A 16,256-nucleotide genomic window follows, 5' to 3' on the forward strand; every position below is an offset into this window, starting at 1 on the left:
GAAAGAGAATTAACCTATTTTAGCACCAGTCCATTCTTGTGAGAGCCTATATTTATCTCCATTTTCCAATGGGACATTGTGGAAATAGGAAATTGAATGATTTCACCACATTGAGCTGTTATGTGAGAGCAGACATAAGGTGTGAGATTATATTTGCTGATTTTCAGCCTGAAAAAATTTGGGATTCTTCCCCAAAAGCCAAAGGGGTGACCTTTTTTGTTTCAACCATCTTTCCTGCTCCCCCAATCCAGTATCTCTTCTTATATACCACATCAAGTGGAAACAAATACTAGTCAGGGAGAAGAGAGCGGGACTCATTCTGGGATCTGGAGTCATTTCCCTATAGGGCTGAGAATAGCAGGGATGATTCCTTCTATGATAAATTCTTATTCAGTCTCTTGCATCTAATTCCCAGGTAGGTACAAATGAGCATTAGTTTTTGCATCTAGGAATGTGGATAATGACAACAACAGTTCCTCCCAAGGGGCCTACATACATGATTAACTCTACAGGAAAATACTTAGAAATCCATTTAAGATGGAAGATACTTTATTAATACATTTTTCCTGTCACTACTTCGTTATTATGGCAAGCCAGAAAAATAATTCTTATAGGCCCTTTAAGATGAGCAGTTTACAGCCATCTGAATACAGTTGATCTAAGACACTCAAACCATCTTTGTCTCAGGCCATGAGAAAGGATGCTGAGCTGCAGCATCCCAGCAATTGCCAGAAGAAAAACCAGCAGAGCTCAGGTAACTCTCAGGGCAGACAAAGAAAATCCCCTCACAACCTCATACCTTCTTCTTGGGTCCTGAGATCCAAACTTGATTCACAAATGGAAGTTAAGGAAGTGGCAAAAGGTCAGAGATGTCCATAGATTAACAAGAATGGATCAATTTTATTCAAACCTCTTATTGGAGTGGTTTGAAAAGATGAAGATCAAAATCATATGTCAATTGCCTTCCCATCCTCTAATCCCTAAATATAACTAACACTTAGTGGCTTATCTTATATCCCATCTCTTGCTTCATAAAAACTGCTGGATTTATTTTATTTTTCCCAGCATATCCGAGTTAATGAAAAAGGGATGACAGTCGGAGCAATTTCATTATTTGTGTTCTTTGTAGAAACAACTTCCTCTCTGCCTCCTGGAAAGCAGATGCCTAATGAGCACCACCTCCACCTTCTTCCTCCCATCTCCCTCTCCTTCCTCCTTTCCTTCTTGCATACACATATACTGTACACATAAATCAACTTGTCACAGCTTGTCTCTGTACTGACAGCTGTAATTGCTTCAGGTTATAAAAATATCTATAGGACAATGCCTTTCAAACTCACAGACACACACACTCACAGAGGCACACCAGGTGCGTGCATGCACACACACACACACACACACACACACACCATTGCCTGAGTGAAAGAAAACAATCATAGTCCTTTTAATAATCTTGGGGCTGCAAAGCAGGGGAGGGCAGGGGAGTTCATTGGAGTGCTGGCAGGCGGGGGAGAAGACAGGAGTGGATGGAGACTTCTGGCAGCTCCAGCATCTCTTCACTGAAGCAGGGGTGGAACAGGAAAGAATTGCCCATGAAAGGGAAGTCAGCTGGGTTTGGGTTTTTTTGTTTTGTTTTGTTTTAGTCTGTGTTACCTACAGCAAGTCAGAGTAAGCTAAAGAGCTGTGACTATTCCACCACACAAGAGACCAAAAGAAGAGCACTAGCTTAAGAAATGCCAGTCCTACTTCTCCTTTTCTACAAAGGCGAAAGGCCCCCCTCTCCTGGTGGAGATTTCAAACAGAAGTGCAGGCCTGGAGATGAGAAATGCAGGGCAGTTAAAGAGTGGCGGGACATCAAATGGTTATTGGAAGATTTAATCAGAAAAAGCAGTGTAAATCTGGATAAAGAGATGCCTCCAGGGGTGTACGGAAGGGCTGGGCTCTGGAAAAATACATGCTATTTTTTGCTCCTTTATGAATATAGGATCAAAATAAAATCGTTGCTCGTCTGGCCTGCAGTCCAGCATGTTAGGATTTCAGCAGGAAGAGCAAAAGGGTAACTTGAAGAGGGCTCCAGGGAGAGAAAAGGGGTCAGGAATAGAGAGAACCAAGAAGGAGGGTATGAAGAAAAGGCCAAGGTGTGGCTTTCTCTACACTTTGAAAGCCATAAAACTTAATAAGAGATGCATAAAGCAGAGAGATGGTATGAAGAATAATTGGAGGTAGGCAGAAAATTAATGAGAAGCAGGATGGACGAGTCAAAATCAAAGTGCCAAGAAAGCACAAGGCAAGTACCCAGAGGACACGTCCCAAGAGTCAGGGGTCATTGGGGCAGAATCTTTCCTTATGTAGGTTTTAGGTCATGGTAAGACCCTAGACTCATAGAATCACAGAATGATATGCTCAGAAGGGACCTTGGAAGGTGCTTAGTATAACCAATTCATTTCCTAAGAGAGGGTTTGAGCCCCAGAAGAACATAAGGGGACATAAAGTTAATAACCAGCAACACAGGACAAGAACTTATTCCTATTCCTGTGTTCTTTTCACTACACCTGTCAAGTAGTGACACTGCTTCACAGCTAGATAATAACATTTCTGCTTTTACTACTTCATTGGTGGGACAAAGAAAGAAGCACTAAGGGCATGATACTACAACTGTTCAGTATACCTCTGCATGCACAGTGAGAGTCAGTCTCTCTCTCTCTCTCTCTCTCTCTCTCTCTCTCTCTCTCTCTCTCACACACACACACACAAACACACACACACACATATGATATATGGGCTGGGTATGTGGGATTCAATGGTTAAGTTCCCCTGGGTTTAATCCTCAGTGCCAAAAATAAAATGTAGGGAAGTAATTTGTGTACTCAATAGACGTCTGTTTAACACACACTCAGGACTGGCTAGAGCAGTGAAAGGGAGGCAAAAACAAAAGTCATGAGGGCCTTTCTCTCTTACGGCAAACTGTATAATGGGGAGACAGATGGATAGTAAGCAAAGAATTTCACAAAATAAGGCATGTAGTTATGATGAATACTGTGAAGAAGAAATGGAAGAAGGCACATGACAGGAGGTTCTCAATCAATCTGGAAGATGAAGAGATGTTTCCCTAAAGAAGTGATGCTGAGCAGAAACTTACAACTAGGACGAGATGTAGGGTAGGCGGTGTGGGCAGGACCTTCATTGAAGGTGGACTGTACCTACTGTGCATGACCCAAGACCAGAAGGAGCAGAAGCAGAAGCCACCATTTATCATCTCAGTTTGTGTTCAGTTAAACTAAGGATGAGTACCCTTGAAGGGCTGCTATCGCCTTCAATACTGTGTCCATTCATTTATTCATCCTTAAAGTACATACTTATCTACTAACAAGGACTGTGCACTATGGAAACACACCCAGCAGAAGTGAAATGTACACCTTCTCCACGGCTAATGTAGGACTTTGGAAACATTACTCAGTGGTACTAATGGTACCTACTGCAAAGTGTCAATGTGAGGCTGAAATGAGAGAGTAGGTATGAAGGTTCAACCCAAAGCCCAGCATCTTCTGTGCCTCTGTGTTGGGACTGGAGGGATCTGCATTTGAACTTGCTTCCCCCTTTCCCAGTCAGCATTCATGGGAAGTTCAATCAGAGACCCCAGGAGCAGCTTGCAGAGTAGAGCATGGGCCCAAGAGAACTCACGTTGTTCACATCAAGGAGGGGTTTCATTCCAGAGACAGAAAAGAAACCTCATGCTGAGATGTGGTCAGAAACAGGAAGTTGCTTAGCCTTTGCACACCCACGACAGGAAGAGTGGTGACCCCATCCCTCACCCTACTGTCCCATCTTCAAATGACTAGCTATCAAATGACTACGGTCTGCACACAAAATACAGGCCTATGGGAATAAAACCTGCACTTGGGAAAGAGGATTTAACTTTTTCTTCCTAAAGCAGCCTGGGAAATTTTATGTGTTCCCATATACACCATATAGACAATAACAGGATCAGGAAAAAAGAAGAAGCCCCCAGGCCATTATTGAGCCACACAATCTGGCTCCTTCCAGGAACTTCTAATTTCCTCTCTGCTCCCATGTGCATGACGCTGCATCCAAAGTTTCCTCAGGTTTTAGGACTTGACATGTTTTAGTCTTCAACAGACTAGTCATTTTGTAATAATATCCCATACCTACCTCCTCTATCCCATTTTTTTCCCCAGTATTGGGGACTAAACCCAGGGTCTGGTGCATGGTATTCAAGTGCTCTACCACCAAGATACATTCCTGGCCCTTTATACTTTATTTTGAGACAGCGTCTTGAACTTGCAAACTTCTTGCCTCAGCCTCCTGTGTCACTGTGGCTATAGGCCTGGGCCACCACATGTAGCTCCTCTCACCTACTGTTTATATCCCAGGACAGTGCCTGAAATCAGTTTTATAACCCCTATGAAAAAGTTACTTGTGTACATTCATCTAAATGCACATACACACACCACATCTAATGTTTGCAACATTAGAACCAACTGGTTCTAACCAACTCTGGCTGACTCAGCACAACCAGAGTCAGCTGGTTTCTGGAATCTAAAGAGCTCTATGCATGGAAATCTCACCAGCCTCAAATCTGGAGTTTTCAACCCCCAAATGAACTCTCAGAGGAACTTGGTTTATCTGTTTCCCTATGCCCCTTTCTCCCTAGACACTCAGCTATTACTCATGTCTCTCTTTAATCTTTTATTCTCACATTCTTTGAAGGTTTTTCTCCTCATTTCCCAACTGAGAGTAACTGCAGAAAAGGTAAATTTTAATGAGATGAGAATTTGCTCAATAATAAATGGGTTTGATTATACTTTTTTTCTGGAAATGACTTTTTTGTATTTTTTAAACCAGAGGGCTTGGGTTCTAGTTTCAGTGCAGTTCATCATTGTATTACCTTAGATAAGTTACTGCTTTTTGAAAATCTTAGCTCCTGCATTCTCAAGAGAATCAACATCTTCATTATGAACTGTGGGTAGTTGTGAAGATGTAATGGCTAATTCATTCCATGGGGCTAATGAGCTTTGGAAGAATTAAAGGAATGAATCCAGAGGAAGATAACAACACAGAAGAGAGGCTGGAGTTTGGGGGCCTGGATTTCAGTCCCAACTTACTGGCCATGTGGAACTGTCCAAGTGTCTGCCCCTTTCCCTCTAAACAAGGAGTTTGAATTAGATGACTTCCAAGGGCACTTCCAACTGTAATAGTCTATGATTATATTGCTTCTCAATACTCTTCTCAAAGACAGTTTACCCTTGAGATTCACTCATCAGTCCCTCCTGTACAGAAATAGCCTCCTCCTACTGTCTTTCCACTCTCCCCATTTACTAAGGTACCACTTCAGAAATCAGAAAACTGTTGCACGAAGTAATTAATGAGCTGCCCTGGATCCGAGGCAAGCCGATGGAAGAGTCAAGATGATTAAAAGTCTTCCGATAAAGGGTTTCTTTAAGGAAAAGAAAATCCCACAATGCAACCAGCAATGTTAATCTTCAATAAATACGCTGTTAATATTTAACTGGCATTTATTTAAACTTACAGTAACTGTCCTATTAAATCTAGATTAATTGCCCATTTGGGAATCTTCCCCTAAAGCCTAGCTGGGACATGGCTATCTAGATCATAGTCTATGCCAGGCATCCAGCCATAAAAAGAATGAGCCATTCTTCTAAGACTAAACTATTATTATACCATGGTTGGAAGAGTTATTAAAACTTAACTGAACTAGTAAGTTGTATGCTCTGAGTTCCTTTTTTTTTTTTTTTTAATCTGCTATATGGGATGATTTGATGTTTCCTATACTCGTTTTTCTCTCCCTGTTTGTTTTATATTGATATACACCCCCCCACCCCCGGCTAATTTTTGATTTTTTTTTTCTTTTGGACTTCATATTTTATGCTCATGCTGCTGTGTTTTTGTCTTATCTCTCCTGAGTTTCTTGGATAAGCCATTTAGGCTCCATAGCAAGTTCTGTAAACACACACACACACACACACACACACACACACACACACACACATATATGTATATAATTTTGTGTGCCACAGAGAACATTTTGTAATGGTAGTTGTATATAAAAGATTAAGAGCTATGAAATAATACCTGAGTCTCTCTGTTTTGGAAGGGGCAGCCAGAGTGTAACTGGGTAGAACTGATCTTTGTTATTCCTAAAATCAATCAATATTTTTATTATGAATACAGTGCTGGCTGGACTTTTGTGATGTAATTTTACTGTGATTATAACACATTTACATTTGCACGACTCACAACCACACACACTGGCTTTGTTTTATCTATGTACTAGGGATACATGTGGATGTCAGAAAAACACTGAATCAGGTGGGCTAGTGTCTCACTCATGCAGCAAGAATGAACAGAATCTAAACTTTCCTCAAGAAAGTGGAAACTTTGTGAGTCTAAAATAATCTACTTACAGGTTTCTGAAGGGTTAGTTCACTGAGTTAGTGCTACAAAAATTTACCATGTAATTTACCATTTGGATATGGGCACGGATGGGAAGAAGATGGGGTACCAATGAGGTAAGCAGAAAAAAAATTACCCATTTTTAAAGAGAGCTAAGCACATTTTTCAAAGATTTGTTGTGGAAAGCTAGAATTTTTGATACTATATTATTCAAGTTTTTCTGTATTTCTAACTAAGGTAATAAGTAAACCACTCATTACCTTTTTTTCTATTTTATTTCAGTCATTGTCAAGTTAAAAACCTATAAGATCCTTACAATGTCTTCAATTAATAAAACAAAAAATCCACCATATGCAAATCATCTTTTTTTTCTTTATTATATTCATGCTTAGGACTTTGGGAAATAAACACATTTCTTCATTGTTCTGCATCACTCTTTTACCCCATCTGCTGTCTTCATGCTCTATTGTTAGGAGTTCATATCCTTCTACAATGAAGTGATGAAGGATGCAGTTGAAACATCTTTGGGCTTCCCTTCTATAAAGTCAACAGGCATTCCCTCCTGGAAAGGAATGATCTCCCTAAATCTTGTGTGTACTTTCTTCCTGTAGCTTACCCGAAATCTGAAAGAATTGAGCAAGTCAGAGGAACTTATGAATGGCTTTACAGAGTGGACTTATGTGTACTCAGGTAGCTCTGAACCTGGGGGAACAAGGGGGTAAATGTTGTGAATGTGCATGTGAATAAGGAAAAACATATGAAAATGATTCATCTCAGCTTTCACAACAGTTTTGACAAGGTATCAGGATCAAAGATGCCTTTTTTAAAGTGGATGATGAGAAGACTATCTTTTATTCCCCCCAAAGGCAGAGAATTAGCTAAGAGCTAAGACACAAATCAAGGATAGATTGACATGTTTCTATATGGGGATGTATTAATGCCAGATTCCCCAAAGGATAGTTGCTAGGACAAATCAAATTTAATATTTTTACCAATGAGCTGTCAAAGGAAATTCACAGAGAACACTCTCAAGTTTGCAGAAGACATCAAGTTCCCTTAAGTAATTAAGTTTTCAGCTAACACAGATGAGCTGAAAATAATCCACAAAGTTATATGAATATGCAGAACAGTGAGTAAATAGCTTATAACACACTTTAGGAAAAATAGAATATGTTTGTATGATACTGGACTCTAGCTGATGGAATAAGAGACAGTGATGTGGGATAGATCAAGCATGGATCCTGGAGTTAATGACTTAGACTTTAATTTTCACAAATTATAGCTTTAGTTTGGAAATTTGTCTTACCTCACGTATCAATTTTCTCCCATATTAAAAAGGATTATCACTTGTCTGTCTTATTTGATGTTAGCATTAAATGAGATAATATATGCAAAGTATACAATAAAGTGCATAGCATGTAGCAGCAACTTGACAAATGTCAGCTAGTGATTGATTATTCCTTTACACTCCAGGAAAACAACCTTGTAATCAATTATTACCAGTGGTTCCCATTGCAAAATATTTTGGAGTAGGATACTAATGATTATGTTCTGTAGCTATCAAAATCCACCCCCCCGCCCCCCTTTTTTTTTTGCCAAAACAGGAGAATTGGACCAAGCATATTTAATGAAAGACGTTAGAAAGACAAAGAAAGAAATTTCAATTTTGTTCAAAAGTATATATCAATCCTTCAAATATTGCTTGTAATAGTTATCATTGTAGCTCACAAATAATAAAAAAAAAAACTTCATGTGTCCAGTTGCTGAAGTCAGAAATCAAGAGTAACTTTTAATCTCTCCTTCCTGACCACTCTCCTCATTACCCAACTCCTAACCCCACCAAGTTATATCACATCCATCCACCTTTCTCAACCTCCACTGCTTTACTCTGGCCAAAATCACCATCTCTACTTATTTTCTTATCTGGAGTACTAAAATTCCCTTTTACATGTATGTCCCACATTAACTCTTCCAGATCTGTTTCAGTCTCCACAATGAAGGGAACTTTTCCTGAAATCTGACCAGGTTGTTCTCCGGATTAAATTGTTGGTGGCTCTACGCTGAAATATGAATAAGAACCCAGCATTTTTATGTGGTTTCTGACTTGGCATCTGGGTTCTGTGAGCTTGCTTTCCCACACTTCTCCTAGCCAGTCATGTCAGGTTTTCTTTTCTTATTATACAAATTTCTAAAACATTTTTCTTTCCCAACTTTTAGCTTTTGGGTATGTTCCTGTCCTGTCTGGAATACTACCCCAGGTTTTTCGGGCTGAGTCATAGCCACCCTCCTCAGTTCTACTCCCACATGAAGGGGAACTATTCTGCTTAACTACAGTATGTATCCTCCTCATCAGTGTTTCTTACAACATTTGTAAAATTTGTAATAGTTTAATTTCTGTCTTTTTCTCTGTTACACTCCCAAAGCCTAACACAATGCCTAGCATAAAATGGGTCTTGATAAATATTTGTTGAGCTTAAATGAATAGCACAGCTGGGGAAAATTCAAAATTGAAATGTCTTGGCAGGGGCTTCCAAATCAAGAACATTAAAAAGATGAAGACATTTGATATTCAGGAAGTGTGAGAATAGTGAAAACATAACCTTAATAGCCAAACTCTAGATAGAATTTTCTCTCTCTCTCTCTCTCTCTCTCTTTTATTATTAGTTGTTCAGAACATTACAAAGCTCTTGACATATCATATTTCATACATTTGATTCAAGTGGGTTATGAACTCCCATTTTTACCCCGTATACAGATTGCAGAATCACATCGGTTACACATCCACGTTTTTACATACTGCCATACTAGTGTCTGTTGTATTCTGCTGCCTTTCCTATCCTCTACTATCCCCCCTCCCCCCTCCCCTCCCATCTTCTCTCTCTATCCCATCTACTGTAATTCATTTGTTTTCTTTTCCCCTTTCCCCTCACTTCCTCTTATATGTAATTTTGTATAACAATGAGGGTCTCCTTCCATTTCCATGCAACTTCCCTTCTCTCTCCCTTTCCCTCTCATCTCTCGTCCCTGTTTAATATTAATCTTCTTCTCATGCTCTTCCTCCCTGCTCTGTTCTTAGTTGCTCAAAGAAGACATTTGGCATTTGTTTTTTAGGGATTGGCTAGCTTCACTTAGCATAATCTGCTCTAGTGCCATCCATTTCCCTGCAAATGCCATGATTTTGTCATTTTTTAGTGATGAGTAATACTCCATTGTGTATAAATGCCACATTTTTTTATCCATTCATCTATTGCAGGGCATCTAGGTTGGTTCCACAGTCTAGCTATTGTGAATTGTGCTGCTATGAACATCAATGTAGCAGTATCCCTATAGGACACTCTTTTAAGGTCTTTAGGGAATAGTCCAAGAAGGGAAATAGCTGGGCCAAATGATGGTTCCATTCCCAGCTTTCCAAGGAATTTCCATACTGCTTTCCAAATTGGCTGCACCAATTTGCTGTCCCACCAGCAATGTACAAGTGTACCCTTTTCCCCACATCCTCGCCAGCACTTACTGTTGTTTGACTTCATAATGGCTGCCAATCTTACTAGAGTGAGATGGAATCATAGGGTGGTTTTGATTTGCATTTCTCTGACTGCTAGAGATGGTGAGCATTTTTTCATGTACTTGTTGATTGTTTGTATGTCCTCCTCTGAGAAGTGTCTGTTCAGGTCCTTGGCCCATTTATTGTTTGGGTTATTTGTTTTCTTATTGTTAAATTTTTTGAGTTCTTTGTATCCTCTGGCTATTAGGATTCTATCTGAAGTGTGAGGAGTAAAAATTTGTTCCCAGGATGTAGGCTCCCTATTTACCTCTCTTATTATTTCTCTTGCTGAGAAAAACTTTTTAGTTTGAGTAAGTCCCATTTGTTGATTCTTGTTTTTAACTCTTGTGCTATGGGTGTCCTATTAAGGAATTTGGAGCCCGACCCCACAGTATGTAGATTGGAGCCAATTTTTTCTTCTATCAGATGCAGAGTCTCTGTTTTGATATCAAGCTCCTTGATCCATTTTGAGTTAACTTTTGTGCATGGCGAGAGAAAGGGATTCAAATTCATTTTGTTGTATATAAATCCCAAGAAATCAAGATAGTAGTTTAAGGATAAAAAGAATCATATCTGTATATAAGGTTATACAGGCAAAAATAATATCTAAATAGTATAAAGGAAGGTTTAGATAAATTAATAGTTGACAGACCTCTATTGATTTACTAGGTTAGGCATGTCTTATGTATGCCTTTGAAATATGATTCCCATGCAAAATTGCCACTGTCCAAAACAGGTAACTGGAACATCTGAATTGATGTGACCTGGTGTGACCTTTCTAATGTCATGCTCCTATCTACGCAGGTAATTCAATTGTGTACATGGATAAGGAGTATCAAATTCGTCTCATCTTCTCTGCCTCCATATCCTTTATCACAGCCCATTCTAGAGTATTTGTATATATTGGAGAGAAACATTTTTTAAAATGTTGCAAGAAAATGTGTGTGTGTGTGTGTGTGTGTGTGTGTGTGTGTGTGATTTGTATAGAAATGAAACCTGAGCAGGGGAAAATCCCCCTTTAGGCAGAATTGGTTGCATGACTTGCATTCCTACCCTTCACTCCTTCTCTACTTCCACTTAAAACTGTGGGGAGGGACCCTACTTAACTTTGCACTTTGTATTTGCTGCTCCTTGGACATTGCTACCTGGTTTACCTTGAATGTGTCCTTTGCCTCACTTGTCTCCTTCCTTTTAGAAGGTCAACTTCTAATAACTAAAAGAGCTGGATTATAACACACATCTTTAAAGTGCTGGTAATTTGCACCCTCTGCTCTGCCTCATTGCTTCCCTGTGCCAGCCTACTTTCCAGGGCATGATGGGAAGCAATTGACTTTTCATATAATTCTTCATTTTTCACTCTAGCAGAAGAGAATTATGACAGCAATCATCTAAAACAGTAGATAATGCACAGGCCTGAGTTCTCTGCTTGATACTCTGATGATTTGCTTCATGAGATGTTTAACTATAACTTCATTTCAGAAATCATATTATTCACTTTCATTTCCTGAGGACACAGCTGAATAACATGCATAGGGTCCCAGAGAGTCAAAGAAATAGTAAACCCAAGACCAGACAAGAGTGTTAGAAAAATTTCCCCCAAATCAAGGTTAAAGTAAATTAGTTGGAAAGGTTGTTTGTGCCTCTCCAGTTGGAATAAGAGTTCCCTTCTGACATTTATTCAACAAGTGTGTACTAGCATAGGTGATGTGACACAATGGGGATTGTCACACATGGCTACAGACTGCTGGAAGAGATGAATGTAAGAAATAATTGCTCACATCATCAATGACTCAAACATGGAATCAATATACAAAGGGAAAGTGCAGGATTTTGAAAAAAAAAAGGAAGGAATGGTATCTTATTCATAATCACTCTATCTCAGCGCAGAATAGGTAAAATATAGTTAATAATATATAAACTTAAGAAGGAGGAATGAATGAATAAAAATGTGGAAAGAAAAAAGTCATAGAATCTTAATTTCACAATTTTCTCTGAGGCCAGTTGGCAGAACCTCCCCACAGGCAAACATCTGTGCCAGAACCCTTTCTTTCTTCTCAGAGGCAGTAGGATTCTAAGGAGCTGGAGCACACTTCTCATGTTCTTATTATTTGTCACACCAAAATAGGAAAAGTATATAAATCAGGTTACATAAATATTTCCAGGACAGTCATTTTGCTCTTGGGAGAGATAGCTAACTACATTCTCATAACAAATCCACTTTAATCCCAACATCCAACTTCTGACCTCCTAGGACTCTCTATCCAAGAATAACATTAATACTAATCAGAGTATTAGCCAGGGTGCTTGGTTTGAATCTGAAAAATTTGAGAAACGATCTTATAAATTATTTTCCAAGGATATCATTTTTAAGCATTAACAGGCATAACTGACTCTGAATTCTGGGAATTGAGCATAATTACATGGAAATTGACACGACATAAATGCCAAGAATTCTGTTAACCTTTAATATCTTTTAAAAACTCTCCCCCTGTAATTATCTCTTTTCTTTGTTTTAAATGCTAGTAGTGAATACAAGAAGCATAAGAAAACACAAAAGTAGATGGATTCTACAATCCATTCTACAATCTTAATCTTTGGAATCCTAAAGTTTTCCAGGTATTCCATAAAACACGAGTGATAGAATACTTGAAATTTGACAATTTCTAGGTGTGTTTCTGTCTCTATATTTCCTTTGCTCTGCAGAGGTTCTCTGCTTATAATTCTTCAGGTTGGGTGAAAGCTCTTTTGCATTAGTAATGATAGTGAAAATGTAGGTCTAAGGCATTGGGTGTCTAATGCAATTCCTGACCTGTTCTGTGTCTTTGCAAAAGTCATTGCACCTTTTCGTGTGCTTCAGATTTCCTTTCTCTAAAGGGAGTGTGATGACATTTAATTCCAACTGCAACAATATTTGCATAGTGTTGTAAACTTTACCTAGGACATTTACATCCTGAATCTCACTGATGTATGGGGGTCTCTTGCACTTTTTTTCCTTCTCTCCAGACTACTCTGCCACCACCAGGCTCTCTTGTTGTCTTTCTCTCTTTACTACTATTACTTTAATTAAATCTTAACTCTTCTCTCTGCCTCCAACCCTGCATTTGCCTAAATCAGTGCTTCTTAAAAGGGATAGGGCAGGTTCCTGGAGAAGTGAGGAGGGATGGCATATAGGGTGAAGACTGATTATAGCCATCATTGGGGAAGTACTGCTGCCCTCAGTGCATGGGGTCAGAGAGGTTAGATGTTCAGCAATGCACAGACTATTTACTCATGGATGTCAAATGCCTGCCAAGCATTCAGGCGAGTGAAACCTTTTAACCTAAGCTGTAAAATATACTCCATTGGACAACTAAACACAAATATTCTTACAAGGTTTTAATGTGTGCTAATTCTCAAGGAATGCAGCTACCTTATAAGTTAAGGGGAGGTTTTGTTTGATTTGTTCAGATATTTACCAGGAAGTGTTGCTGGTTTGGAAGATTGCAAAACAAATGTGAGGGCTACGGCTGTGGCTTAGTGGTAAAACACTTACCTGGCACACGTGAGGCACTGGGTTCAATTCTCAGCACCACATAAAAATAAAATAAAGGCATTGTGTCCACATACAACTAAAAAAATACATTTAGAAAAAACAAATGGGATTTTTTCTCACTGTATCGAAGTCACAAACTTTACATTCCTGTCTCAATCTGTACCGTAGCTTTGCTGTTCTGTTTATAGTGACTCTATACATAGATAAAGCTATACTTCATTACATCTTTGATGTAGTTATGCACAAAGGTTTATTTTACACTTATTATCAATTACCTTTTATTTATTTTTAGATGCAGTTATATATTATTTTACCTAAGAACTTAATGTTTGCATAGTAATAAGGATATTTTTAAGTACTTTAAATTATTTTTACTTTAGAAAAAATTAAATAATAGCTAATATAAACAATACCAAATGCAGAAGCCAACTTATCTTTCTATTGTAGAGTTCTAATAATGTCTGTGACATATTCAAAATTTTTAAGTGGTTTCCCTGACTATAACCTGAAGTTTAAACTCCCAAGTTTGCTCTTAGGGAACTATCCCCAAGCAAACATAATAGCATTTATCTTTGACCTTGTTATGGTCTCATGTCTACCCTTACCTAACACCAATGATCAGTCAACACAGACCACTGGTCTTTCTGCAAAGTTGCACTAAAAATCACAGGCTATGAATTTGCTCAGAATTTTTCTCTGCAGGATTTCTTTTCTTTCATGCACAGCTTTCTAAATTGAATTCAGACAGGACCAGTCCAGATTTGCTTTCCTCCATGAAACATTATTTTCACCAATGTTCCCCAGTTTCCTCTCCCCCTATTTTGGTAATCAATTATTTTATAAAATCTATCTTATCACAATATACGCATATACATGTACACACGCACATGTGTTTATATTATAATTGATAGTGTATTTGTTTGATTTCACTGACTCCAGGCTATAAGCTCTCTGAAGGCAGGTTCACTTTCATACCCTTCCCAAAGCTGAGTAATGTGTGGGACAGAATGTGAGTTCAATAAATATTCATTCAATTGGCCGTTCAATAGTTGAGAAAAATGTAAGTACTATTATCTTTATTACTTGCATGAGGAAATTGGACTCTCAGTGAGTTCTGAAATGTTATTTTTATGAAGAGCATCAGATGAGGTCTGCTGTCGAGGTGGAATATATTTTTATCTTCAACTTGTGAAAGGTCCAGACATGTACCTAGAAAAGGTCTAGAGGGGTTGGCTTACATTTTGGCTGAAGAAAAATAAAATAAAATCTTCACTTCTAGATCAGCTTTCCAATATAATGGTATGGATTCATGTGATGCTATGTGTCATTGATAATGGGAAATCTTCCATCTTTTAGTATTTTATCACCAAATAGTGTAGTATGTTCCCTCATTTTAAGACTATTGTACCAACAAGATTCAGCTAGAAATAAGACAGGAGTTTCCCAGAATCGTCCTCAGGCTCACCGGATGGGGGAAGGGTCAAGCTCCAGCTGCGCTCCTTGGCATGGCGCCAGCCTTGACTGAACCCATCCATCACAGCCGAAGCCTGCCCTTCTCACACGCTGCATGAGTTGGAAATGGAAGTGGCCTTTTAACAGAACATTGTCTTAGGATTGCGTGAAGCAAGGCTGACAGAGAAAGGAAGATTCATTCCTGACACCAATCATACTAATATCTGTCACCGAAATGACATTTTTCCTTTAATGATGAAAAATGCATCAAGATAGAGGGAGGAGAATTATCAACCCTGTGTGCCACTCTGGTCTGGTAAGGAGGGAACCTCTGCTGCTGTTGCCACTGGTTGCAATTTGGAGGAGGTGAAGAGATGTGTGGCCAGTTGGTTACTGAACAAACAACTGGAACCTCATTTGGAAGAGAAGGGTGCAAGCAGATGGAAGCCTGTGGGTTAGGCAATGTCACTGAACATCTGACCAGCTTCTCATTAGGCCTTCTGCCTGGTTTTTCATTAGAACTGCCTCCATTTCTTTCAGGCCCCAAGCAGGGGCTCAGTACTGATTTTCAGGGCTGCATTATACATATTTTAGTGTGCCCAGTTTTTTAGAGCTTGTAAACAGCAATAAAAAACTACTGAAGGCTCCCAAGTCTTCATTCCTATAGTCTCTTGTTTGGAAGGGTAACAACTGAGGAATTCATTCAGCAGTGCAGGTCCCATATGCAGATTCATTGGGGATAGTCTGTTGGTAGGAATGACCCAGGGGCGGGAGAAGACACCATAAAGCCAAATTTTATAAACTAAGCCTGAGGTAAGAATGGCAGAGAATTTGGTCTTCTAATTAGGGAAGAATAGAACTGAGATTTAGAGGAATCTACACACTTGCCCCAAATAATCAGAGTGACTATTTCCTAACAGGTATCAGACCTTTATCTACAAATCCATTGATGGTGACATCTATCTAAAATCATTTTCTTCTCTCTTTTCCTTGCTATTGACAGAACCTGCTTCCCATAACAGAGGTTAAAAATCCAGATATTTACTGTTCTGTCTCTTTTGCAACTGTGGATGACCACATTACACAACAGGTGTAAATACTCCTCTCTAATCAAAAAGAAGATGTGTGTCTCTCAGGCCTCATCATTTCTGTCTTTGATCATGGCCAGGTGGTGGTGGGAGAGACATGGCCCCCATCCACTCATAAAATGAAGACCGATTACTAACTCCTGGGTTCTTGTCCAGGGGGCCACTGCTGGGCTTCTAGACATCCTGTCTTCAGGCTTCTTTGGTGTCATTA

This window comes from Callospermophilus lateralis, chromosome 2, assembly GCF_048772815.1.
Source record: "Callospermophilus lateralis isolate mCalLat2 chromosome 2, mCalLat2.hap1, whole genome shotgun sequence".
NCBI lineage: Eukaryota > Metazoa > Chordata > Mammalia > Rodentia > Sciuridae > Callospermophilus > Callospermophilus lateralis.